Source organism: Trachemys scripta, chromosome 5, assembly GCF_013100865.1.
Source record: "Trachemys scripta elegans isolate TJP31775 chromosome 5, CAS_Tse_1.0, whole genome shotgun sequence".
Lineage (NCBI taxonomy): Eukaryota > Metazoa > Chordata > Testudines > Emydidae > Trachemys > Trachemys scripta.
Genome location: NC_048302.1, coordinates 57,758,815 through 57,785,715, shown reverse-complemented (window position 1 = coordinate 57,785,715; position 26,901 = coordinate 57,758,815). Strand labels below are relative to the sequence as shown.

At 41.8% G+C, this 26,901-nt stretch overlaps 1 protein-coding gene and 1 long non-coding RNA gene across 6 annotated transcripts in view; both read left to right on the top strand.

Annotated features, from left to right (window-relative positions):
* Positions 1-26,901, top strand: part of FBXW7 (F-box and WD repeat domain containing 7) — a 281,687-nt gene that overhangs the window by 87,361 nt on the left and 167,425 nt on the right. Inside the window, exon 3 of one of the 5 annotated variants that reach the window (XM_034771529.1) lies at positions 7,980-8,050. The exons of the other annotated variants lie outside the window; for them this stretch is intronic. The gene's annotated coding sequence lies outside the window, so the exon portion shown is untranslated. The remainder of the gene's footprint in view (positions 1-7,979; positions 8,051-26,901) is intronic. 5 annotated transcript variants of the gene reach the window in all.
* On the top strand, positions 12,249-26,117 carry LOC117877899. Its single transcript, XR_004645849.1, has 3 exons — positions 12,249-12,378; positions 23,179-23,293; positions 24,168-26,117. It is a non-coding gene; the product is annotated as an uncharacterized LOC117877899 (long non-coding RNA).

Genomic DNA, 26,901 nt, shown 5'->3' with positions numbered 1-26,901 from the left:
TAGAAGTCTAAAAATGGTTTTCATCCCCTATATATGCACTCAGACACACATCATTTTAAGATAAAGAACTTAGAGACTTTCTCAGTATGCCACTGTGATGGGGCAGCTGCCCCACGCTAGCAGAAATGGGGTTAAAAGCAGCCCTAGGGAGGCTGTGCCAGAGGCAGCCAATTAGAAAGAGTCAGAGAGGAGCAGCCAATCATAGCCCGGCAGGCTCATATAAGAAGTGCTGCAGGGCAGAGCAGAGGGAGTCACTCCCTGGAGCTTGTGGAGGGACGTAGACTGGCTGCCTTGCAGGCTGAGGGCAGCAAGTACCCTGGACATAGCAGTACTGCAGGCTGAGGCCCTGAGACTAAGGCAAAGAGGATGCTGGGCCACAAGGAAGTGGCCAGGGAGATCTGCAGAGGAGTCGGAGGGGATGCAGTAATTGGCTGCTATATTTGGACCTGGAGTAGTGAGCGAGCCTGGGTCCCTCCCCTCTGCACCTCGCCACTGAGGAATTGGCTAAACAGTAGAATGCACTTGCCACAGAAGGAAGTGGCTGGACAGTGAACTGCAGTTCCTCCAAAATGGGGGAGAACAGAGTGTGACACGCCAGAGGGCTGTGTCCTGAAGAGGACGCCACGGTCCTTGGGGTGACACAGGTCATGGAGCAGAGGTGACGGCGTGCAAGACACCACCTGAAGAGGGACAGAGCTAATTCCCAAGACAACCAGCAGGAGGCACCACAGTGGTGAGTCAAGCCCCATCACAGTCCCCAAGAAACCTATTGATGAAAACTTGAGGAAGCCCATTATACTGGTATGCCATAAACAAAAAAATTAACTTAATACAAGTATATTAGTTCTAAAGCACTGAAGTGTTCAGAGTCCTTCAATTTCAGTTAAGTGAAGCACCAATTCTGCAGAACCAGAGAACCATTCCCCCACCATGTGCAGTGTACTGTAGTTCAGAGTCCAAAAGCCATATTTTGGAAGGGTCAGTTCATACCACAAGCACCCCAAGGAATTTATTTAACTAAGCAGCACAAGAGAAGTGGATTGAGTTTTAACATCATCTTTTATGCACTACTGACTAGTTGAGCAATGTATTATTAGGACTAAAATGCAAGCATGTATATAATTTTATGTTCCAGTAAATAAACTGTGGAGTTTCTGTCCTTTCAGTTCAATGTCAAGGGCAGATGTTTTAGTAGGAGATCAGTTTTGCTAGTACACCAAATTTCTTTAATCCATGTCACCTCCCTATTGTTGGTGACTAATGAATACTACATACTGTCATATCTTACCCAGGATTTTATAAAAGGGGGTGAAGGATAAGTGAGTACAGCTCTGAAAGAAAATACTAGATGGACATGGGGGAATTTTTTAAAGAATAAATTAGCTCTTTCTTAAAATATAAAACTTTAGATTAGTTAGTGGGCATGGACTAGGGATAACTAACTGATGTGGTTGGGTAAATAGCCAAAACATGTTTCTGGGTAGCCTAACTTTCAAATTTTATATCCCTAATTATTCTCAGTGAGGGTGGTGATTGCTGTGACTGTCTAGATCACCACAATCATTACAATCCTTTTGACTAATTTTTCTCTCTATCCTGATTCTCAGTCAGGTCTTTTAGCACAAGATCATTCTCAGTGAGGAATTAGTAAAGACTTGATCAGTAGAATTGTAATGATGATTTCAGTGGAAACAAAAACTGGTCCATAGTGAGTTGCAGTGTTTGTTAGGGACTTATCCAACTCGTATTTAATTCAGTGGGAGTTGGATTCAGTCTGTACTCAGAAAAGTGTCTCTAAAAATGGAAGTGTGGAGTTCTGTTTGACACAAGTTCTGAGACAAATTTACTCATTTTACAAGAAAAAAAAGTTTTTTTTTTTTCTGAAATAGTTATCAGTGGAAACTCCACTTTGGGGTCTGGAAGTTCAGCTGTGTTCTTTCTGATTTGAACAAAATCACTAATAATAAAGATTCTGCAACTGATATATGAACCAGAAAATAATCCACTCACTCTCTCACAACTGTATATGGCTAGTAGTAAAAAATAAAAAACTATAGTTGGTAAAGTAAGCAATTGGAATCTAAATAGATGTAGATATCCTGAATAATAAAGTGCCACTTTTAATATTTTGGACCGCAATAGACTTCAAGTTTCCCTGTTGATTTTTCACACTTAATTGTATTCTCACACAAGCACTTCAAACAAGCACCCAAACTGCCTTAACTGTCATTCCATACAGATGCCAGCATCTCGTCTTTTCTTAGTATACGGATCATCAAAAATGTGCAGTATGTAACAATGGCCTTTTAATTCATTTAGTACGTTTTTCTTCTTTACTCAGTGCAATGATTCGTCATCACCCCGACTTTTGCTCTTTTAATGTAAGTACTTTAGTTTCATGATGTTAGGGATGTGTAGTTTTGCTCTATAGAGACAGGCTAGCTCTGTGTCTAACACTTGGATAATTGGTTGCCCTATGTAAGCACTTCATTTGAGTAGTGGAGTGCTCTCAGTGCCTATCAGAATTGGTCTTGTAATGAAGAGTGAAGAATGATTGGCTGTGGGGAGAGTATGGTGAGGAATTTACCACATTATTTTGAGTGTACTGTGTATGGCTGTAAAGCCAAACAAGTGTTCTACAAGTAAAAGATATTATAGTTTTGTGATGTTGATAAAACATACCACTTCTTATGGATGCAAAGAAAACTGTGAATTTCATTTTCAGAGCTTCAGCTATGGTCCCTGCCCAGGGTGGTGGGGCTCGGGCTTGGCTTTGGTCCCTCTACCCGGGACGGCGGGGCTCAGGCTTTGGTCCCCCCTCCTGTGGTCATGTAGTAATTTTTTTTGTCAGAGGGGGCTCTCAGTGCAATGAAGTTTGAGAACCGCTGGACTAGATGATAAGTGGATCTTCCTGGCTTTATAATCTATGAATCTGGTGTTGTGTGAGAGAATTTTCTTTAATCTTTTCCTTTTTCATGGTTATATGGTATGCTTGAGAAGAGCCCTGTTCCTATTACTCATAGGAAATCCAATTGAGGATACCTGAGGAAGTCTAAAGACAGAGACCTAGTAGCAGGGCTGATCTGATCTGTCATCAGCCGCAGCTGTTGCCTCAGATTTACCTTCCACTTAGAATCATAGAAATGTAGGGCTGGACGGGACCTTAAGAGTTCATCTAGTCCAGCCCCCTGCACCGAGGCAGGACCAAGTATGCCAGACCATCCCTGACAGGTGTTTGTCTAACCTGCTCTTAAAAACCTCCAGTGACGGGGATTCCGCAGCCTCCTTTGGAAGCCTATTCCAGAGCTTAACTATCCTAAATTAGAAAGTTTTTCCTAATATCTAACTTAAATCTCTTTTGCTGAAGATTAAGACCATTACTTTGTGTCTTACCTTCAGTGGACATGGAGAACAATTGTTCACTGTCCTCTTTATATCAGGCCTTAATATATTTGAAGACTCTTATCAGGTTCCCCCTCAGTCTTCTTTTCTCAAGACTAAACATGCCCAGTTTTTTTAACCTTTCTTCATAGGTCAAGTTTTCTAAAGCTTTTATTTTTGTTACTCTCCTCTGGATTCTCTTCAGTTTGTCCGCATCTTTCCTAAAGTGTAGTCTCCATAATTAGAAGACAATACTCCATCTGAGGCCTCACCAGTGCTGAGTAAGGTGGGACAGTTACCTCCTTTATCTTACATATCACACTCCTTTTAATACATTCCAGAGTATTAGACTTCTTTGCTAATGCCTCACATTGGCTCATACTCAATTTCTGATTCACTAAAACACCAAGATCCTTTTTGTACCCTTTTTTTAGTTGTGCATTTGATTTTTTTTCCTTCATACATGTGTTACTTTGCACTTGAATTTCATCTTACTGATTTCACACCAATTCTCCAATTTATCAAGGCCATTTTGAATTCTAATCCTGTCTTCCAAAGTGCTTGCAACCCCTTCCAGCTTGGTGTCATCTGCAAATTTTATGAATATACTCTCATCCAAGTCATCTAATGAAAATATTGGAGCCAGGACAGACCCTGTGTAGGAACCCATTGGATATGTCCTCGCAGTTTGACAGAGAACCATGGATAACTGCTCTTTGAGTATGGTCTTTAAACCAGTTATACATCAATCTTCTAGTAATTTCATCTAGACCACGTTTGCTTATGAGAATGTCATGTGAGACTGTCAAAAGCCTTACTAAAATCAAGAGACCAGGTGTACTGCTTTCCCCCTGCCCCTCATCCACTAGGTGTATCCTCTCGTCTAATCCCTCTGTGATAACTGGTGCTTTTGAATTAACTCTCCCTTTGCAAGGTTCAGTTTAGTGACATAAAATGAATGTAATGCAAAACCAAATTCTTCTAGTTGTCTTCACAAGAGTTGTGAGTTCCTTGCTGCCTTTTCCAGAATTTAATAATCCTTTGTCCTGATCAAAGCTTCACTTCCCTTTCAGCTCCCTGCCTCACATCTCAAGTGGTCCTATGGCAAGGTGGTTCAAAGGAGTTATAGGAATCTCTTGGGTCTGGCATGTACATTCTGTGTTGGGGACAACTTCCTGGTACAAGTGCTGGAGAAACCGACTAGGAGCTGTGCTCCTCTAGACCTGCGCTCCTCTAGACCTGCTGTTTACAAACAGGGAAGAATTGGTAGGGGAAGTAGATGTGGGTGGCAACCTAGGCAGCAGTGACCATGAGACGGTTGAGTTCAGGATCCTCACAAAAGGAAGAAAGGAGAGTAGCAAAATACGGATCTTGGACTCAATGTGCAGCGGCAGTCAAAAAAGCGAACAGAATGTTGGGAATCATCAAGAAAGGGATACATAATAAGACAGAAAATATCATATTGCCTCTATATAAATCCATGGTACACCCACACCTTGAATAATACGTGCGGATGTGGTCACCCCGTCTCAAAAAAAGATATATTGGAATTGGAAAAGGTTCAGAAAAGGGCAACAAAAATTATTAGGGGTATAGAATGGCTTCCGTATGAGGAGAGATTAATAAGATTGGGACTTTTCAGGTTGGAAAAGAGGCGACTAAGGGGGCTATGATGGAGGTCTATAAAATCATGAGTGGTATAGAGAAAGTAAATAAGGAAGCGTTATGTACTCCTTCTCATAATACAAGAACAAGGGGCCACCAAATGAAATTAATAGGTAGCAGGTTTAAAACAAACACAAGAAAGTATTTTTTCATGCAAGGCACTGTCAACCTCTGGAACTCCTTGCCAGAGGGTGTTGTGAAGGCCAATACTATAACAGGGTTCAAAAGGGAGCTAGATAGATTCATGGAAGATAGGTCCATCAATGGCTATTAGAGGCTAGGGACACCGTTCCTGCCCATCCTGGCTGTTTGCCAGAAGCTGGGATTGGGTGACATGGCATGGATCACTTGATGATAACCTGTCTGTTCATTCCCTTTGGGGCACCTTCCATTGGCCACTCTCAGAGGACAGGATACTGGGCTTGATGGACCTTTAGTCCGACCCAGTATGGCCGTTCTTATGTTCTTAACATGATTGTTGGGGGAAACTCACTTCTTAACTGTCACAGTTCAGGGCAGCTGCACCTACATTCCTCCTCTATGGCCCCCACTCTCAGGCTTCAGGTTCCCGTTGCAATCACCTTTCTTGGCTGGATACTCTTCTGACTGGAGTATCTCCAGGCTGAACAGTTCCCTGCGTTCACTGTTGTTTTCAGCAGAGAGAGGCTTAAGTTAATTCCATAAAGCTTTTCTAAGGCCTGGTCTACAATGGGGGGCGGAAGAGGTCGATTTAAGTTACGCAGCTTCAGCTACGTGAATAATGTAGCTGAAGTCGACATACTTAGATTGACTTACTGTGGTGTCTTCACCGTGGTGAGTTGTCTGCTGCCGCTCCCCCGTCGATTCAGTCTGTGCATCTCGTGACGGTGGAGTACAGGAGTTGACGGGAGAGCACTTGGGTTGATTTATTGCTTCTAGACTAGACGCGATAAATCGACCCCTGCTGGATTGATTGCTGCCCACCGATCTGGCGGGTAGTGTAAACCTACCCTTAGTTCCATAAGGTTTGTCCAGGATGTTGTCAGTCTGTTACACCAGTCTCTATCAAGAAATGGTTAGTTTTTCCCCTGAAGCATAAGCATTAATGTGCTTCCTAGAATTTTTTTAAATCCTATCATATAGTTTGATATTCTTATTCTCCATATCAATGTACAGTCCTATTCTGAATCCTGCAAAGTTGTCGCAAGAAACCATTGAAAACAGTTAGTTCCATACATTAAATATACATTGTGTAAAAACAAAAAAATCCTTTTATGACTTCCAAAAAAACTGTTGCTGTTCAGTTTCATTGATAATATCCTTGTAGTTGGAGCAGGTAAATTAGAGTGCCTGATTTACATTTTGAATTGTTAATTATTTTGTATATCTCTCTATCATGTCTCCTCTCTAACTTCAGCAGCCCCATTGTTTTTGATGTCTTTGTATAGAACATTTTTCCACGTCCACTTATCATTCATTGTGTTCACCTCTGAATCATCGCTATTTCTGTTATACCTTTTCTAAAACGAGGTGGTGAAAAATCAAGACAATATTCCAGATGAGGGTATACCATTGGCAATGCCTTACAAAATGTAAAAGATGTAGCCGAATACACACTTAGGTCTACATTTTTGATGTGTGCCTACCCAGAGATACTTTTATGAGGCTTGATTAGCTAAGGATGGGTTCTCAACACATCATGAAAATCAGAGCCCTTTAAAATGTGACAGTTTGGGCATCCAAAATCTGTGTAGTCATTTTTGAAAATTTCGTCCGGAAGCCTTGACCCTGCAAACCACTACTTTGTGTGTAGTACGTTGACTTGAATGCTACTAAGGGCTTGCAGGGTCATATCCTAAGAAGATAAAATGGAAAAATCCTTTCCCCACACCAAAGAAAGAGGGAGGGAAGAAAAAATTGTCATACACAAACATTTGCACCTTGCTCTTCCCAACCAAAATGAAGATTCTGTACTGCCACTTTTCTATCTACCCTGTAAGTGAACAATACTGAGCTTGTTGGCAATAATAGAACTACAGAGTGAAAAATTTAAGTATTTTAAAATGGGGCAATTTGCCCGAGGTAAGAGTGCATGCTCAGAGAACACAGAAATGCCCAGATAATTCCCCTTAATGAGAAAAGAAATAAAAATAAAAGCAGCATGGTTACCTCCAGTGGCTTTTCCTTCAAATTTTACTAAAGGCTGCCATGGACACAGGGCAGATGAACTCGCGTATCTAGCCAGGGTCATCAGAAAGTGATTGTTCCATGCTGGGGAAGAATCCTCAGATTTCTGGATGACTCCTTCACTGCAGTAGTGAACTTACCAATTCATCTTGATGTATTGCCGGGCCCTTCAAGAAACTTTACATATACAGGTAGCTTAAAAATCTTCCTGTTGTAGCTGTGGCTGTTTAACATCACCAGGTACCAAATTGTACTTCTCAGGTCTTTCTGCAATAAATAGCTAAAGTTCACTGGTTCTCTGTCTTAAAAGATCTTACTACTAAAGTTATGGAAAAGAGAGCTAGTTCAATATGTGCTTACCATATTGCTGGTTGCTTTAAAAACCCAGTTTACTGTATTTCTGTCAATTGAGTCATATACGCTGCAGCTTTCTCCCTAATATATTTTCAGTTATTTAGAGCTTTCATTCTGCAGCTTTCTAATAGCGATTGCCCCCAATTTTAATAGTCAGCTCTCATTGCATCTTTAACAGCTTTTTGCAGCCATTCTGTAACACAAAAAAATCAGTACAACAGACATGGATGTTTTTGTATTAGTATGTGATGTTAAGCAATCCCTATGTTTTGTGGTTAATTCTAGAAGTAAATAATAAATTCGGGGATATCTTATACAACCAGCTTTCAGAGCCTTCAAAAGATCCTTGTATTCATACAAGTTATTTTCCTTAATTGCTTAACAAGTCTAATTTTTTCCATCTCTTCCCTTAGCCTGTTGAGTTGCTGATTGTGGTGAAGTATTGATCCATTAAAAAGGCTTGCAGTGAAGCTTTTTACTTGATGTAAGTTGTCCTTTTAATTATAGTTGTGCTGCTCTATCGTGCAAAATGCTGTAGTTAAGGTTGTGTCAGCACTTGCATTTTAAATCCCTTTTTTTCCCAGCATTTAATTCTAGGCTATAAAAAAATTGCTCTGAGCTAACTTGTAACACGCACAAGATGTTGGCCTTCAGGGGAAATTTACAGTTGTAAAAATCTTTTATCAGTATTTGGGTTATTGAAATGTTAGCTTTTTTTTTTTATTATTATTTTACTGGTGCACTCTTTTTGAACATACGTTTGTGTGTGTGTGTACCATCACATCTCTTCTGATTGTCAGTACAGCCCTGCATGAATACAAATTTTTTATCCGCAGATATAAATTGGTAGTCAGGGGACAGGGAGCAGGGGGCTGTTGGATAGGCGTGGGAGTCCCGGGGGGCCTGTCAGCAGGCAGGGGTGTGGATAGGGGGCAGGGCAGTCAGGAGACAGGGAGCACAGGAGGTTGAATGGGTTGGAGGTTCTGAGGGGGGCAGTCAAGGGGTGAGAAGTGGGAGGGGGTGGATAGGAGGCAGGGGCCAGGGTGTTTGGGGAGGCATAGTTTCGGAACCCAATGTGGCCTCAGGCCAAAATGTTTGCCCACCCCTGGCCTAGTAGCTGGAGGGACATGCCAGCCGCTTCCCGGGAGCTGCGTGGAGCTGGGCACAGAGCCTGCCTGCCCTGCTGTAGCCAACTGGACTTTTAGTGGCCCAGTCCGCTGTGCGACCAGAGCTGCCAGGGTCCCTTTCCAACTGGGCATTCTGGTCGAAAACTGGATGTCTGGCAAACCTACATATATGTCATAGTTAAGGGCAACTGCACCTGTATTCCCCTCTCCTGGTCCACCAGGGGCATCCACTCTAGGCTCTGAGCTTCTCTGTCATTACCTCTCTTGGGGAGAGACCTGTGCCTTTCTATCTCCTGACCAGACAGTCAAGACAGCACAGCTCCTTGATTTACACTGTGATATTCTCAGCAAGCCAGACTGCCTAAACAGGCCTGTGTCTGTGCTTTGCTATCTCTCTAGAGGCCATGAACAGTGTAATTGCTCGCAGTTACAAGTTACCACACTTGCTCTTTCTAAATAAGGACATTTATTTGGAAGATAAAAGCATTACAGATAAAACATTTTAAAAACAATAAAAGAACCTACATGTGTGCTAAAATGCTTACCAGAGGTCACCCCAACTTCAATTTTAGACTTGGGTAGGTGTCAGTCCTTCAAAACACACAGTTGGGTTTTCTCTTCATTACAAGTTCATAACTCCCTCTGATTTGGAACCAGAACACAAACTGAGCAGATCAGCCTGTTTCTTTATATAGCTCGGGCCTTTGATCTCCAGTATTGGAGAACAGGTAATCAGCAAACAATGATTCACTCTTCAGGGAGTAGCTTCAGGACGTAGACAAATTAGAGGATTGGATCAAAAGAAATCTGATGAGGTTCAACAAGAACAAGTCCAGAGTCCTGCACTTAGGGCGGAAGAATCCCATGCACTGCTACAGACTAGGGACCGAGAGGCTAGGCAGCAGTTCTTCAGAAAAGGACTTACGGGTTACAGTGGACGAGAAGCTGGATATGAGCCAACAGTGTGCCCTTGTTGCCAAGAAGGCTAACAGCATTTTGGTCTGTATAAGTAGGAGCATTGCCAGCAGATCGAGAGATGTGATCATTCCCCTCTATTTGACATTGGCGAGGCCTCATCCGGAGTAGTGTGTCCAGTTTTGGGCCCCACACTACAAGAAGGATGGAAAAATTGGAAAGAGTCCAGCGGAGGGCAACAAAAATGATTAGGGGGCTGGAGCACATGACTTCTGAGGAGAGGCTGAGGGAACTGGGATTATTTAGTCTGCAAATGAGAAGAATGAGGGGGGATTTGATACCTGCTTTCAGGTACCTGAAAGGGGGTTCCAAAGAGGATGGATCTAGACTGTTCTCAGTGGTAGCAGATGACAGAACAAGGAGTAATGGTCTCAAGTTGTAATGGTTAGGTTTCGGTTGGGTATTATGAAAAATTTTATCACTAGGAGGGTGATGAAGCACTGGAATGGGTTACCTAGGGAGGTGGTAAGGTCAGGCTTGACAAAGCCCTGGCTGGGATGATTTAGTTGGTGTTGGTCCTTCTTTGAGCAGGGGGTTGGACTATATGACCTCTTGAGGTCCCTTCCAACCCTGATATTCTATGATTCAAAAGGCTGTTTTTTTGTGTAACCGGAGATAAAGGCATTTGCTAACCTATCCCTTTGTGTTTCTCAGGAAATCCACTTCACTCTATTGTTCCAGAAGTCCATTCTTGTCTGGCACACTTTCAATATAGTTCCTTGACTCCCAGGCCTCGCATCACATCTCCCTCGCAGAGAAGTTACATACAGTCCCGGCCCGTGATAATACCTAAACTTTGCATTTAATACAATGGACCCCAAAGATACTTAAACTTAATTTAATAAAGTCTTCCAAGGATATACAAGAAATTGCTTTATTTGTCACAATGCCTTTGTCAACAAGGTTGAACAGTTCCCCACTATCATATATTTTTTCTATGTTTAAGAACCTATACACAGGGATCAAGTTACTTCTCAACCTTCTCCTCGATAAACTGAGTGGGTTGAAGCTCCTTAAGCCTCACATCTTGAGACATGTTTTCCAGCTCTTCAATAATTTTTGTGGCCCTCCTTTGAACTCTTCCAGTATTTCATTCTTCATGAAGTGTGATTATCAGAAATGGAGACAACATTCTAGCAGTGGTCTTACCAATTCTGTGTACAAAGGTCAAGATCACTTCCAGGCTTCTGCTTGACATTGCCCTTTTTTATACATCTGAGGATCTCATTAGCTTTTTTGCCATTGTTGCACTGACAGCTCATATCGAGGCAAGTACCTATGATTATGCCTATGTCCAGTCTCTCATCCTGTAGGTATAACATCTCATCCCGCTCATTGAGATCTCCCCATTAACAACTACATTTTGAGATCTGTCTGTGAGTGAATTGTTAATCCATCTAACGTGTATTCTGTTCATTTTGAATAATTCAGTTTTTAAAAAAATCAAAATGTCATGTGATACTAAGTCAAATGCCTTGGAAAAATCTATGTATGGTGTGTAAACACAGTTACCTTTATCAACCAGATCTGTAACCCTGTTTTAAAAAAAAAAAAAAAAAAAAAAAAGTCTTGTCAAACCTTACTTTCTATGAAACCATGCTGTGTAGCCTCTAGTTCTTTGATAGAGTCCCAAATTAACTGGTCCATTATTTTACCTGGGATTAACGTCAGACTAATTGGTCTGCAATTCCCTGGGTCATTCTTTTCTCCCTTTTTAGATATTGGAACTACATTGGCAGTCCTCAGCCCTTTGGAATGTCCCTTGTTTTTCAAGATTTGTTAAAAAGTAATATTAGCGGTTCAAAGTGCTCCTTGGTTAGTTCCTTTAAGACTCTTGGTTGTAAATTGTTCGAGTCTGTTTATTTGAAAATGTTAATTTTGGCAGATGCAGCCTCACATGCTCCTTTGTTACAGATAGTAATCTTAATATTTTCTCTACAAAATCACATGGGTTGGGTACATCCTCTCATCTCATTCTAAATAGAGAGTAGAAATATCTACTTAACATTCCTGACTTTTCTACATCACTGTTTACAAGTTTAGCATCTGCATGTACTGATGGACCTATACCTGACTTCCCTTATCAGTTGCCTGCACTTTTTTTAACTTATAACTTATATTCATTGCCATTTACTTCCCCTTTTTTGCATCCTTTATATATTTTATTTGTTTTATCATCACATTCACATCTCCTTTTAGCCAGATTGGCTCCTTGCCCAGCATAACTTTTGTTTTTTAAATGTCTTTGGAGTCATGGCTTTTTGGTCATCTAATAGGATGTCCTTGAATAAGTTCCAGTTTTTGTTAGTTTCCATTTTAAATTTGTTCCCAGTCGGTTATGCCAATAATTGCTTTAAGCTTTGGAAAACTGGCCCTTTTAAAGTTCTAAATATACTTACTACTGGTTGGTGACATATTCTGTTTCCACAAAGTAAATATAACTAGCTCATGCCTTTTTTTTTTTTTTGTTTTCACCAAAAAGGTTAGCAGTGATTGGACAACTAACATTGTGAACATGAGTATAAATGGGGTAGAAATAGGGAAGAACAAGTTAAGAATTATTTAGACAAGTTAGATGTCTTCACCAGCAGGCCGGACAGAATACATCCTAGAATACTTAAGGAACAGGCTGAAGAGATGTCTGAGTCATTAGCAATTATCTTTGAGAACTCATGGAGAGAGAGGAGAGATCCCAGAGGACTGGACAAGGGTAAGTGTAGTACCTATTGATGATAAACAGAATAAGGACAATTATAGAAAAGTCAGCTCAACTTCAGTACCTGGAAGATAATGGAGCGAATAATCAAACAATTGATTAGTAAACACCTAAAAGATAACAAGGTGATAAGTAATAGTCAACATAGATTTGTCTAGAACATATCATGTCATACCAATCTAATATCCTTCTTTGACAGGATAACAAGCCTTGTGGATGTGGGGAAGCAATAGATGTAAGTAAGGATGGGTATAAACTGTTCAGGAAGGACAGGTACGGGAGGAAAGGTGGAGGAGTTGCATTGTATGTAAGAGAGCGGTATGATTGCTCAGAGCTCCGGTTTGAAACTGGAGAAAAGCCTGTTGAGAGTATTTGGGTTAAGTTTAGAGGTGACAGCAACAAGGGTGATGTCGTGGTGGGCGTGTGCTATAGACCACGGGATCAGAAGTAGACAAGGCTTTCTTCGGACAACTAACTGAAGTTTCCAGATCGCAAGCCCTGGTTCTAATGGGGGACTTCAATCACCCTGACATCTGCTGGGAGAGCAATACAGCAGTGCACAGACAATTCAGGAAGTTTTTGGAGAGTGTTGGGGACAAGTGCTGGAGGAACTGACTAGGGGCTGTGATCCTCTTGACCTGCTGCTTACAAATAAAGGAAGAATTGGTAGGGGAAGTAGAAGTGGGTGGCAACCTAGGCAGCAGTGACCATGAGACGGTTGAGTTCAGGATCCTGACAAAAGGAAGAAAGGAGAGTAGCAAAATACGGACCCTGGACTTCAGAAAAGCAGACTGACTCCCTTAGGGGACTGATGGGCAGGATCCCCTGGGAAGCTAATATGAGGAGGCCAGGAGAGCTGGCTGTATTTTAAAGAAGCCTTATTGAGGGTGCAGGAACGAACCATCCCAAAGTACAGAAAGAATAGCAAATATGTCAGGCAACCAGCTTGGCTTAACAGTGAAATCTTGGGTGAGCTTAAACTCAAAAAGGAAGCTTACAAGAAGTGGAAATTTGGACAGAGGACTAGGGAGGAGTATAAAAATACTGCTAGAGCATGCAGGGGTGTAATTAGGAAGGCCAAGGCACAACTGGAGTTACAGCTACCAAGGGATGTGAAGGATAACAAGAAGGGTTTCTACAGGTATGTTAGCAACAAGAAGGAGGTCAGGAAAAGTGTGGGACCCTTACTGAATGGGGGAGGCAACATTGTGACAGATGATGTGGAAAAATCTGAAGAATTTATGCTTTTTTTTGCCTTGGTCTTCACAGACAAGGTCAGCTCCCAGACTGCTGCACTAGGCAGCACAGTATGGGGAGGAGGTGAGCAACCGTCAGTGGTGAAAGAACAGGTTAAGGAATATTTAGAAAAGCAGGACGTGCACAAGTCCATGGGTCCAGATCTAATACATCCAAGGGTGCTGAGGGAGTTGGCTGATGTGTTTGCAGAGCCATTGGCCGTTATCTCTGAAAATTCGTGGCAATTGGGGGAGGTCCCAGACAATTGGAAAAAGGCAAATATAGTGCCCGTCTTTAAAAAAGGGAAGAAAGAGAACCTGGGGAACTACAGACTGGTCAGCCTCACTTCAGTCCCTGGCAAAATCATGGAGCAGGTCCTCAAGGAATCCATTTTGAAGCACTTGGAGGAGAGGAAGGTGATCAGAAACATGGATTCACCAAGAGCAAGTCATACCTGACCAACCTGATTTCCTTCTGTGATGAGATAACTGGCTCTGTGGATATAGAGAAAGCGGTGGATGTGATATATCTTGACTTTAGCAAAGCTTTTGGTACAGTCTCCCACAGTATTCTTGCCAGCAAGTTAAAAAAGTATGGATTGGATGAATGGTCTGTAAGGTGGATAGAAAGCTGGCTAGATTGTCGGGCTCAGTGAGTAGTGATCAACGGCTCCATGTCTAGTTGGCAGCCAGTATCAAGCAGAGTGCTCTGGGGGTTGATCCTGGGTCCGGTTTTGTTCAACATCTTTATTAACGATCTGGATGATGGGATTAATTGCACCCTCACCACGTTCGCCGATATCACTAAACTGGGGGGAGAGATAGATACGTTAGAGGGTAGGGATAGGGTCCAGAGTGACCTAGAGAAATTGGAGGATTGGGCCAAAAGAAATCTGATGAGGTTCAAGAAGGACAAGTGCAGAGTCCTGCACTTAGGAAGGAAGATTCCCATGTACCGCTACAGGCTGGGGACCGACTGGCTAAGCAGCAGTTCTGCAGAAAAGAACCTGGGGATTATAGTGGATGAGAAGCTGGATATGAGTCAGCAGTGTGCCCTCGTTGCCAAGAAGGCCATCGGCATATTGGGCTGTATTAGTAGGCACGTTGCCAGCAGATTGGGGGAAGTGATTATTCCCCTCTATTTGGCACTGGTGAGGCCACACCTGGAGTATTGCATCCAGTTTTGGCCTCTCCACTACTGAAGGGATGTGGACAAATTGGAGAGAGTGCAGCGGAGGGAAAGGAAAATGATTAGGGGGCTGGGGCACATGACTTACGAGGAGAGGCTGAGGGAACTGGGGTTATTTAGTCTGGAGAAGAGTGAAGAGGGATTTGATAGCAGCCTTCAACTACCTGAAGGGCAGTTCCAGAGAGGATGGAGCTAGGCTGTTCTCAGTGGTGGCAGATGACAGAACAAGAAGTAATGGTCTCAAGTTGCAATGGGGGAGGTCTAGATTGGATATTAGGAAACACTATTTCACTAGGAGGATGGTGAAGCACTGGAATGGGTTACCTAGGGAGGTGATGGAATTTCTATCCTTAGAGGTTTTTAAGGCCCGGCTTGACAAAGCCCTGGCTGGGATGATTTACTTGTGTTGATCCTGCTTTGAGCAGGGATTGGACTAGATGACCTCCTGAGGTCTCTTCCAACCCTAATATTCTATGGTTCTAAGACTTTTGTTACTGTCTCACATGACCTTTTCATAAGGAGACTAAGGAAATGTAGCCTAGACTAACCTACTGTAATGCGGGTGCACAACTAGTAGAGAAACTGAACTCGGAGAGTTATCAATGGTTTACAGTCAGGCTGGAAGAGCATATTGAGTGGTTTTCTCCAGGGACCTGTCCTGGGTCTGATTCTATTCAGGAACTTTATAAATGATTTGGATAATGTCAGAGAGAGTACACTTATAAAGTTTGCAGTTGATACCAAGCTGGGAAGGGTTACAAGCACTTTGGACAGGATTAGAATTCAAAGTGATCTTGATAAACTGGAGAAATGGTCTGAAATAAATAGGATGAAATTCAATTAGGACAAATGCAAAGTACTACACTTAGGAAGGAATAATCAATTGCACAAATACAAAATAGGTAGTGACTGCCTTAGGTGGTGTATGGCAGAAAAAGGATCTGAGGATTAAAGTGGATCACCAACTAAATGTGAGTCAACAAATGAATACTATTGCAAAAAAAGTTAATACATCATTCTGGCTGTATTAGCAGGAGCGTTGTAAGCAAGATACAAGAGAAATTCTTCCAATGATAAGACCTGAACTAGAATGCTGTGTCCAGTTCTGGGCACCACATTTCGGGAAAGATGTGGACAAATTGGAGAGAATCCAGAGGAGAGCAACAAAAATGAGGAAAGGTCTAGAAAACATGACCTAGAAGGAAAGATTGAAAAAAATTGTGTTTGTTTATTCTGGAGAAGAGAAGATAAATCTTGAAGTAAGTAAAAGGTCATTAGAAAGAGGAAGGGGATCAGTTGCTCTCCTTATCTATTGAGGACAGGACAAGAGGTAATGGGCTTAAATTGCAGTAAGAGAGATATAGGTTAGACATTAGGAAAATCTTCCTAATTATAAGGGTAGTTAAGCACTGGCACAAATTATCTAAGGCGGTTGTAGAATCTCTGTCATTGGGGGACTTCTATGAACAGGTTAGAGAAACACCTGTCAGGATGGTCTAGATAATAAATACTTAGTTCCCCCGTAATGCAGGAGTTTGGACTAGATGACCTATTGAGGTCTCTTCCACTCCTACATGTCTGAGTGTATGATCACTGATACCTAGGCAACAGTCATTGCTCTTTCTTGTCTGTCAGAATAAGGATGAATATTGAATTACATCTATGTTGGGTGCAGGATTTTGCGTTAAAAATTATTCTATTAAGTTTAGAAACTCTAAGGAAGTTTTGTTACTGGCTGCATAAAATGTCCAGCAAAATCTCCCTCAGATTATAGTCACCTTTGATATGTTTTTCCTCCTACATATTATGGATAGATATTTAACGAGCATTTTCTCCTGTTCTTTAGTCCAGTGGTTTTCAACCTTTTTTCATTTCTGGACCCCTAAAAATTTTCAAATGGAGGTGCGGACCCCTTTGGAAATCTTAGACATAGTCTGTGGACCCCAGGTTGAAAACTACTGTTCTAGTCTGATTAAGTTGTCTGTAACAGATATCCACCAGTATCCCATCTTAAATCCATAAGCATTCAAACTGTTCTCATTCTTGTGATTTTTAGTCTTTGATGACTAACAGGTAATTGTGTCTTTGATGTATAGTGCCACCTTTTTCCCTTTTTTGCCCCCGTTCTAGCCTTGCGAAACAAGGTATATAAGCTTCGATTTTAACATCCAAATCATAAGACCTAGCCTACCAATATTAAGTGTAACTATTTCTATTCATACATTAACATCTCCAATGCCTCTTGTTTATTACCATGCTCCTAACGTTAGTATCTAAACAATTAAATCCAGGCACGCAAGGATCACATATTTATGTGCTTGGATTTTTAATATGCATGATTCCATGAGACTGATTTACATACTTCGGTGTTTGTACCACAGTTGCCCAATTATACCTCCTCACCCCCCACTCCCCCTTCATGGTTGTTTAAAGCCCTCCTTTACTACTCTAACTAATTTATCACTGTAACAATGCTGGTTCTGGCGGGACCCAACTGAGAGTGCCAATTCAGGACAAATTGCTTAAAACAGGGCAGTTACAGCCCAAGGCTGGGGTTTTTCCACCTCTAAGGCAAACCAAACCAGCCAGACAAAGAGGACTTTGGTCTCACCCCACTGGCTAACCACAAGTCACACAAGCAATTCCCTTAGACACTCCAGTTTCCCAGTATCACCACCAGTGCCACTCGTTATGGGGATGAATGGTTATGAAAACCAATACCCCAGTAAAAGAAAAAAAAGGTTCTCTCGATCCCGAAGGACCAAGCCTCAGACCCAGGTCAATATACAAATCAGATCTTACCCACAAATCACGCTGTTGCCAATCCTTTAAAATCTAAAATCTAAAGGTTTATTCATAAAAGGAAAAAGATAGAGATGAGAGCTAGAATTGGTTAAATGGAATCAATTACATATAGTAATGGCAAAGTTCTTGGTTCAGGCTTGTAATAGTGATGAAATAAGCTGCATGTTTAAATCAAGTCTCTAGAGTACATCCACAGCTGGGATGGGTCCTCAGTCCTTTGTTCAGAGCTTCAGTTTGTAGCAAAGTCCCTCCAGAGATAAGAAACAGGATTGAAGATGAGATGGAGATGAGGCATCAGCCTTTTATAGTCTTTTCCAGGTGTAAGAACACCTCTTTGTTCTTACTGTGGAAAATTACAGCAAAATGGAGTCTGGAGTCATATGGGCAAGTTCCTGCATACTTTGCTGAGTTACAAGGCGTATATGCCTTCTCTCAATGGGTCAATTGTATAGCTGATGGTCCTTAATGGGCCATCAAGCAGGCTAGGCAGAGCTAACACCAACTTATCTGGGATGTCTCCCAGAAGCATAGCATAAGTTTGAAATACAGACAGTATAGAGCCAATATTCATAACTTCAACTACAAGACTGATACACACATATAGACAGCATAATCATAACTAGCAAACCATAACCTTGTCTTAGACACCTCATTTGACCCCCTTTATACAAGATTTGGTGCCACTACAGGGCCTTGGTTGCAACTATGTTCTATATGGTCCTAGTTCAAATCAATAATATGACAATCACTCAAGAGAATAGTACTCCTGTTGAGATGGAGGGTATCAGAACTGTTTAATCCCCTCTCTTCATAATAAGTGTTCCAGTATTCCACAAAATCAAAACCTTCCCTCCCAATGCAATCTACTTAGCCACCCATTGATCTCCAGTATCTTCTGCCTTCTTTTTTTCCCTCTTGCTCGAGGAACAGGAAGAATTTCTGAGACGAATGTGTGGATGTTCCTCTCTTCAGCATTCTTTCAGACCAGAATCTGTGGAATGGTACCTTATATGGTGTCACTCATGCTAATGTAGATCACCACCAAAGGAGTCTCTTCTGCGAACCTTATAAACTTGCTTATTCTTGTGGTGATGTCCTTAGTCTTTGCTCCTAGAAGGCAGCAAACTCTCCTGCTATCCTACTGTCCCTTGTAAGATGTTGTACCCATTCTTCTTACCATAGAGCCACTCTCTGGGCTTACTATCTAAGTTCCAATCTCTCTCCCCTTTCCCAGTCCCTGTCTCCTTGCTCAGCCAGTCCTAGTCTGCTTCTTTCCCTCAGTTCTTTGTGTGATCCCAGGGTCACTCCCTCACCATAGTGGCTCCCAGACTTGTTATTCCAGTCTGCTTTTCCTTCCCCCCATTCTGGCTTTTGTCCCTATATATTTGAATCAAGCAGCTTCCTCTTCTCTTTTCCTGGCAGCCATGCAGCGTGGGTAATTAAGATCATGAGAAACAGGTTTCCTGCTTACCGTTTTGGTGCCTGGCCCCACCCAACCTGAAGCAGCTGGGATTAGTCTTCTCAGGGAAAGTCCTTCTGAGCCCCCATAGCTCAGGACTGGAGCATGCACAGTTACTATGTGGGGATGGCGCACGTGCAGGCTGGTCAGCACTAGGAGCTGTGAGAGGCTTCAGCATGCTTAGTGAGGATGGACTCTGAAGATTTTAGCTTTTAAGCTCTAGCAGCAAGTCTCTACTAAGCATGTTCAAATTGAGATTTTTCAAATGCTTATTATAACTCATCCAAATTTGGGTGGAATTTCACAGGGACTGCAAAAGGCACATTTTTGACATAAGTCCAAAGCATGGGGGCACTAGAACATTTCAAAGAAAAGGTCTCCAGATATGAAATATGGGGAAATGTATTTTTCCCTAACATTGTTCTCAGAAATTGCTGAACCATTTTGGCTAAAACAAATACATAAATAATTAGCCTGAGGCAGACATCTCCCAAGGAAAACTTCAGCTCAAACAGTTAAAGTTTGGCAAAGTTATAAGCAACTAAAACCTGAATCTTATAATGGGAAGTGTCAAGCCACCTTAATAGGCAGTTATCAGCGCTGCTTATAATCACCTCATACTTCCACAAGCTTCTGATTTCTCTGAGGCCTGCAGGTTATTATTCTCACTTGGGGAGACACAGGTTTAAATCTAAAGGTCAGTACAATTCTATCATATGCCATCTATATACCACAGAGTGTGTAGTTAGACGAGGTTTTTTTTTAGTTTGTGGTGGAAGAAAGCTTTTTTTCCTACAATGAGGTAAGAAGGATTATTTACAGGGTTGGCTTAGTTGTTACTGTTATCTCTCTACTCTTGGTTTGAGCCTTTTTTGAGGCCAGCTTTCTCCTCTTTGCGAAAGGAGAATAAGCTGGCTTCAATGTTTACTCAAAAACCCATGCAAATTTGAACAATCCTCTGCCTGCTCTCAAGATATTCTCAAGGACTCAGATGAATTTAAGTTAAAGAAATGGTGTCCATTCCCAAGTATGTAAATCAGTCTCATGGAATCATGCATATTAAAAATCCAAGCACATAAATATGTGATCCTTGCGTGCCTGGATTTAATTGTTTAGATACTAATGTTAGGAGTGTGGTAATAAACAAGAGGCATTGGAGATGTTAATGTATGAAATTGTGTGATGGGGAGGGTTGGTCAACTAGATGAGACATTTTCCCCGTTTCTTATTAGCTTATGGGCTAAACCTTGTAGTTAAAATGAAGAATACTGAGCTCTCTTGCCAACTCTACCCTGAGCCTGCTTCTCCAATTTAAAAGAATAAAATAGTTTCCTGCTGTTCACTGTACTTAATTGTAACAGTGATTCAACGTTCAATTTGATGAACTTTTATTGTACTTACAATGGTTTTGAAATGCTTACTTTTTCTTTCCTGACATAGCACATCTTTTATTGAATTGTTTTCAGTATTTGTTGTTCCCTATTTCCTATTCCTCCTCTCCAATCACTTGTATCTCTTCCTTCTTTCCTTACATTGTTCTTCTGCTTCCCTCTCCCCCTTAAATCTCTGTCCCCTACTTCTCTCTTCCAGTTCATCCCCTTCCTTTCCCCACCCACATTCAATCATATTCAGATGTCCTCCCTCACCTTGCATAAAGAATGCAATGTCTGCTCTTCTCCTTGTTGTCTCTTCTTCCCTATCAGGGAAACTTGTAGCAAGCAGCTCTTGAGCCCCACTTATACCATTTGTCTGCTCTAAACTTCCACACAGCATGAGCACGTGGTATTTCTAAGCCCTCTATTTGTCATTGATCATCATTACCAAATCTGGCTATGTAAAATTACAATGAAAGATGACACTTCTGTTTTAGCTTTAGCTTCTTCTTGTATTAGTAAGATGGTTTAGGTAGCTTATCAACAAATATTGCTTCAGTGATGAGTCAGCAGAGTCCAGTATGGTTATTACTGGATATAGCATATAAAATTTGCAGATGACACCAAGCCAGGAGTGGTTGCAAGCACTTTGGAGGACATGGTTAGAATTAAAAATGACCTTTTTAAATTGGAAAACTGGCCTGAAATCAACAAGATGAAATTCAATAAAGACAAATGCAAAGTACTACACTTAAGAAGGAAAAATCAAATGCACAGTTACAAAATAGGAAATAACAGTAAGGCAGTAGTACTGGAGAAAAGGATTTGGGGGTTGTAGTGGATCACAAAGTGAATGAGCCAACACTGATGCAATTGCCCAAACAAAAAGAGCTAGTATCTTTATGGGGTGTATTAACAGATGTGTCATTGGTAAGGAATGGGAAATGTTCCACTCTACTTGACACTGATGAAGTCTCAGCTGGAGAATTGTGTCCAGTTTTGGGTGCCACACTTCAAGAAAGTGGACAAATTGGAGAGAGTTCAGAGAAGAACAAAAATGATAAGTTTTAGAAAATATGACCTATGAATAAAGGTTAAATAAACTGTGCATGTTTAGTTTTAAAAAGACTGAGGGGGACCTGATAAGTCTTAAAATATGTTGAAGGCCATTATAGGGACGATGGTGATCAGTTGTTCTCAATGTTCTGTGAGGATAGGACAAGAGGTAATGGTCTTAATCTGCATCAAAGGAGATTTAGGTTAGATATTAGGAAAAAAATTCCAACTCCAAGGATCGTTAAGCACTGGAATAGGCTTTCAAAGGAGGTTGGGGAGTCCCCATCATTGGAGGTTTTAAAGAGCAAGTTAGACAAATACTTGTCAGTTATGGTCTAGGAATACTTGGTGCTGCCTCAGTGCAGGGTGGGATGGACTAGGTGACCTCTTGAGGTTTCTTCTAGCCTTACATTTCAATTATTCTGTATAAGAAAGCTTGATAAATAAACTGGAAAGTGGTGTTCTTTGATTATAACTGGTTCCTTCTTTCACTTTTTGGACTCTGAAGGAGCGATGGCTTGTGGTTATTGCAGCAGATTGTGTTAGGACAGAGTCTAATCTTGACTCTGCCACTGATTACACCAAGTGTCCCTAAGCAAGTCACTTACATACTTTGTGCAGCAGTTTACCTATCTGCAAAATGGATGGCATACTTAAGCACCTTGCAGATGAGTAGAGGGTTAATTAATGTCTAAAGTGCTTTGATGAAAGCTGGTGTTAAAATAATAAAAGCCGTTGTATCTTTATAGCAACTTTTTTCTTGTTATCTTTAAGAACTTTAAAAAGGTATTATCTCCCTTTTATAGTTGGAAAAACGGCGGCACAAAAAGGTAAAGTGACTTACCCAAACTCTTGCAGTCAGTAGAAGAGTTGGGAATACAAATCAGATTTTTCTTTTATTCCCATGCCTTAACCATTAGACCATGTGCTGGAGCTCTTTCTGTAGAAAGAATTGGACCTCTGTTGCGAGCTCTACAGCTCCTCTTCCAGTAACTCTTTTACCAGTGCTGAAAGGACTCTTGCAATTTTTTTTTGTTTGGTTGTTTTTTGGCTACAACGAAGTAGATAGTTGGAGTACCACAGGATGTCATGGGTGAATCATGCACCCACTAATGCTGCTGTCACTTGGGATTTTCCCAACTTTTTTGGCTCCATCTGTTTGCCCGGTCACTTTGTTTTCCTCTTTCCCACTGTGCTGGCTCCCTGACGCACAGTTGTCAATACCCATGATTAGACTGCCTTCCTTTCTTTGTGTCACCCCTCCAACAGTCTCTTTTCCTTCCTGAACCCCACCTCAGATCTTCAGAATTCATGGTTGGGAGTTGAAATTGTTTCCTGGATATGTCACAACAGAATATATACAAAAACATTTTCTATCTGGTTTTACTTTGCACCTACAACCATAATCATTTCTCACAATATCTTGAGTGACAACAAAATATTTTCTGGAACAGTTTTGGTTAGGTGGCAAAAACTAATGTAGCAAGGGAATGGCTAAACAGAATGGACTTAGTGGTAGTGCAATAGCAAGCAGAACCATTCTATGGTATGCTTCTTGTACAGCTTTGACAACCTGCAATTTTACATGCTAATTTAATAATGTAAGACAGGTCACTGATTCAGTTTTTCTATTTCAAAAAGACACCTTGTGCTTCACTAACAATTCATGATTTTCAGATGTAATATGAAAAAACATTCTGCCAGATCAATGCAAGATAAAGGAAATAAATTGCAGCATGTCAGATGAATTCTCAACAAAACATGAATCACAAACTACCTTCCTCTAATTCAAGTGAGTGGTCTGAATGGCTTTTTTCTTCTTTGAGTATTGACTGTCTAGATCTATACTTGTGCTCGTTCTCCCTGAATGTGAATCTGGAATCCTAGAAAATCAGTGACAGGAGTACTTAGGCACCTCCTTGCCAATTGGAATGTTTAGAATTAAAGTTAGGTGAGTACCCTTTCCCTGACTCCTCTATAATTCCATTTTTGTAACCTCTACAGTAGAGCACTCTGGATCCCTTGGCATGCACACACGTATGTGTAAAATAAATGTTCTGGGACCCACGATATATTGGTTACTGTACATAGGCCTAGCATTTGAGTGCTCTCTGCTATCTTGTCCTCAGTTACACATATACATGTTGTTTCTGCTCTGCAGCATTGTGATGGGGTTTATGAATCCCAGACTGGCCAGGAAGGGTTAATGAGGTGGTCCAGGGACCATCAGCAACATCTGTTTCATCTACAACAGTTGTCAGACTTGATTTTTTTTTTTTTTAAATGATATCCTATCTCCTAGAACTGGAAGGGACCTTGAAAGGTCATCGAGTCCAGCCCCCTGCCTTCACTAGCAGGACCAAGTACTGATTTTGCCCCAGATCCCTAAGTGGCCCCCTCAAGGATTAAACTCACAACCCTGGGTTTAGCAGGCCAGCTCAAACCACTGAGCTATCCCTCCCTCCATGCTTGTCAGGTCTTGCCAGCTGTCAGGCTTGGAAGGGGTGGTTAAAAGAAGAGCTCTGAACTGAGCTAGTTCTGATTAGAAAGGAGAGCAGACTGGCAGCTCCCATATTGTACAAGAAGCATGGCTGGGGACAGAAGTTGAATGAAGATCGTGGTCTGCAGAGGGTAGGACTGACACAGACTGTTGACTTTCTTACCAGGAAACCTGCTCATGAGTGCTAAGGCAAGACACTGATGCTGGAGTCTGCCTGAAAAGGAAGGGAGCTAAAACCTGAGCCCAATAAAACGAAGATTATTTTGGTTTGTGTTTATCTTGGACATGGAGACTCTGCTATCCTGGAAGCAGTTAAACTCTGTGACTTTGCTAAAGGATAAGCCACATTCATAAACTGAAGTGTGCTGAAAACTATGTTTGGAAAAGTGAGGCAGAACTGCTCTACTGCTACATGATGAGGGGAGACACAGGGACTGCATTTGTGCCACAAGAATGTTATCACACCATCTCTTCCAAAGACACTCTAAATGAGAATTGTTGTGGTGCAGAGAAGACATTACAGCAAAACCCAGCTCCTTTTTCAGAGTCTCTGGATGGAAATCTGGGGAACACGACTTTATCTTCCCCAGATTATTTTGAATTCAAGACTACAGGAGGAGGATGGCTTCAGTTCTGGACCATCCAGAACAAACTTAAGTGTTCTTTACATGTTGGAAATGAAGCACAGGGACAGATTAATGTTCTTTATTAATGAAAGCTTCCTGGAATCTCTTTGTAGTGGTTCCTCACACTTGAGATCTCTTTGTAGTGGTCCCCCACTACTGGCAGACTGCAAGTAGCCATCTTATAGGGGAGAGTTCCAGCCCCTGAGCGGAGTGAAGTACAACAGTGTTTAGCCCACAACCACCTACCTGGGGCAGACAGTAATTAACAGCCTATAATTAGTCTATCAGGGAGCTCTGACTCTCTGGGTAGGGCAGAGACTCAAACAGTCTTTAGCTTAGCCCACAGCCATGTGGCTGGGGCAGACAGCTACAGACAGTCTGGAGATCTGTAGCAGTCTAGGGGCTCAGGCAGGGGGTGAGCGCCAACATGGGTGGTCTATGGTGAGGAGGCTGCACCCTAGAGGTGGAGTGGCAGGGGGTAGGAGTACATGGTCCCACCCAACTCCACCGCGTCCCAGCCCAGGGTCCTAACAGTGGCAGAGTGGGATTCCAGCTGCAACACGCTGACTCTCACTCTGGCAGCAGAACTGGACTAGAGTCTGATCCCTGTGGGCTACTTCCTACCACCTTCTGTGTGTAGGCTCCCATGGTCCAAAGATTCCCTGTCTCCTCATGGTCTTCGGCTATTGGTAGCGCCAGCAGCTCCTCGGGGTCCTTGACTGCCTCCCCTGATGGCAAGGTGTCGGTCCACTCTGGGGCTGGGTCGGCTCTTGCAGAGGCACCTGCTCCCTAGAAGAGACATCCACTCTCTCCTGTGGCTCAGCAGCAATTGAGCTCCAGCGCTTTCCTTTTCTACTTCCTGTCCTGCTCTGATACTTCCTGTGAGGTGTGGGGGGGTGCATTTGGCTCCACCCACCCAGGGGAGTGTAATGGTTCCTCAGACTCCAGTTTGGAGGGAGGCCATTCCGCCTCACTACACTCTTCTTCACATCTAGTTTGCACTACACCTGAATTTCTAACATTAAAGAGAATGGATAAGCTTTATTAGGTGCTTGCATGAAAGTTCAGCTCTTTCCCCAGTGTCCTCCTAAATGCCTGGTTTTATCTATTCTGTGACAGAAAACCAGTCATGGCAGAGGCTTCCTATGTATACTTCAGGAAAAAGAAGTGAAGAAGCTACATTTTATTTAATGGAAAAATCTGTTTGTCAGTGTTACAACTCAAAGTCACTGATTACTAATAATTGATGCCAAAATATCACTTCATTTTGGGGGCGTGTGTGTGTGTAATATACTGCCTAGTCTTCATCAGCTCCAGAAGCCTAAAAGTAATTTGTCTTTGTGAAAGAACAGGGCAACAAGACATGTATTGACAGTATATGTTGCATTGCACACAGCTCAGTCTCTGGTTCTACTATCACTATATAGCAGGGGTAGGCAACCTATGGCACGTGTGCCGAAGGTGGCACGCGAGCTGATTTTCAGTGGCACTCGCACTGCCCGGATCCTGGCCACCAGTCGGGGGGAGGAGGGGGCTCTATTTTAATTTAATTTTAAATGAAGTTTCTTAAACATTTTAAAAACCTTATTTACTTTACATACAACAGTAGTTTAGTTATATATTATAGACTTATAGAAAGAGACCTTCTAAAAATGTTAAAATGTATTACTGGCATGCGAAGCCTTAAATTAGAGTGAATAAATGACGACTCGGCACACCACTTCTGAAAGGTTGCTGATCCCTGCTATATAGTTACATCAGCTGAAGAGCTTTGGCTGGTTCCCTTGTGTCCAGATCTGTGTAGAGTATCTTTTAAGAGCTAGACCCTTTTAGCATAAAGGCAGCTGAGTCCCATGGAAAAATGATGCCATGTCTCCTCTCCATTTTGTAGGTTTCTTTTGTTCTTCATTATGAAAAAAGTTTGCCTCTTTTAGGCAAATGCTCAAAGGTTGCCTGTGATGTGTCTTGCTTTTTGAGCTAAATAAGATCTTGTGTATTCTTTCTTTGTAGTTGCCATCTTTTAAAATCCAGCATTTGTCTCATGTTTTAGCTATTAAGGCTAGGCGCTGATAGTTTTTTACTCCACACCAACACCAAACCTTTTTTTAGTGTGAGGTGATTTATTTACTCCTTGACTTTATGAATACTTTTTGAATTAGCTTATTTCTTGTGCATGAGATTATTTTGGAGGGTATAAAATGGATGTAGAAGTACAATATTGAAATATGTTTTTAGATGTAGTGGTGCCATGGGTGAAATTCCACATGCATCCTC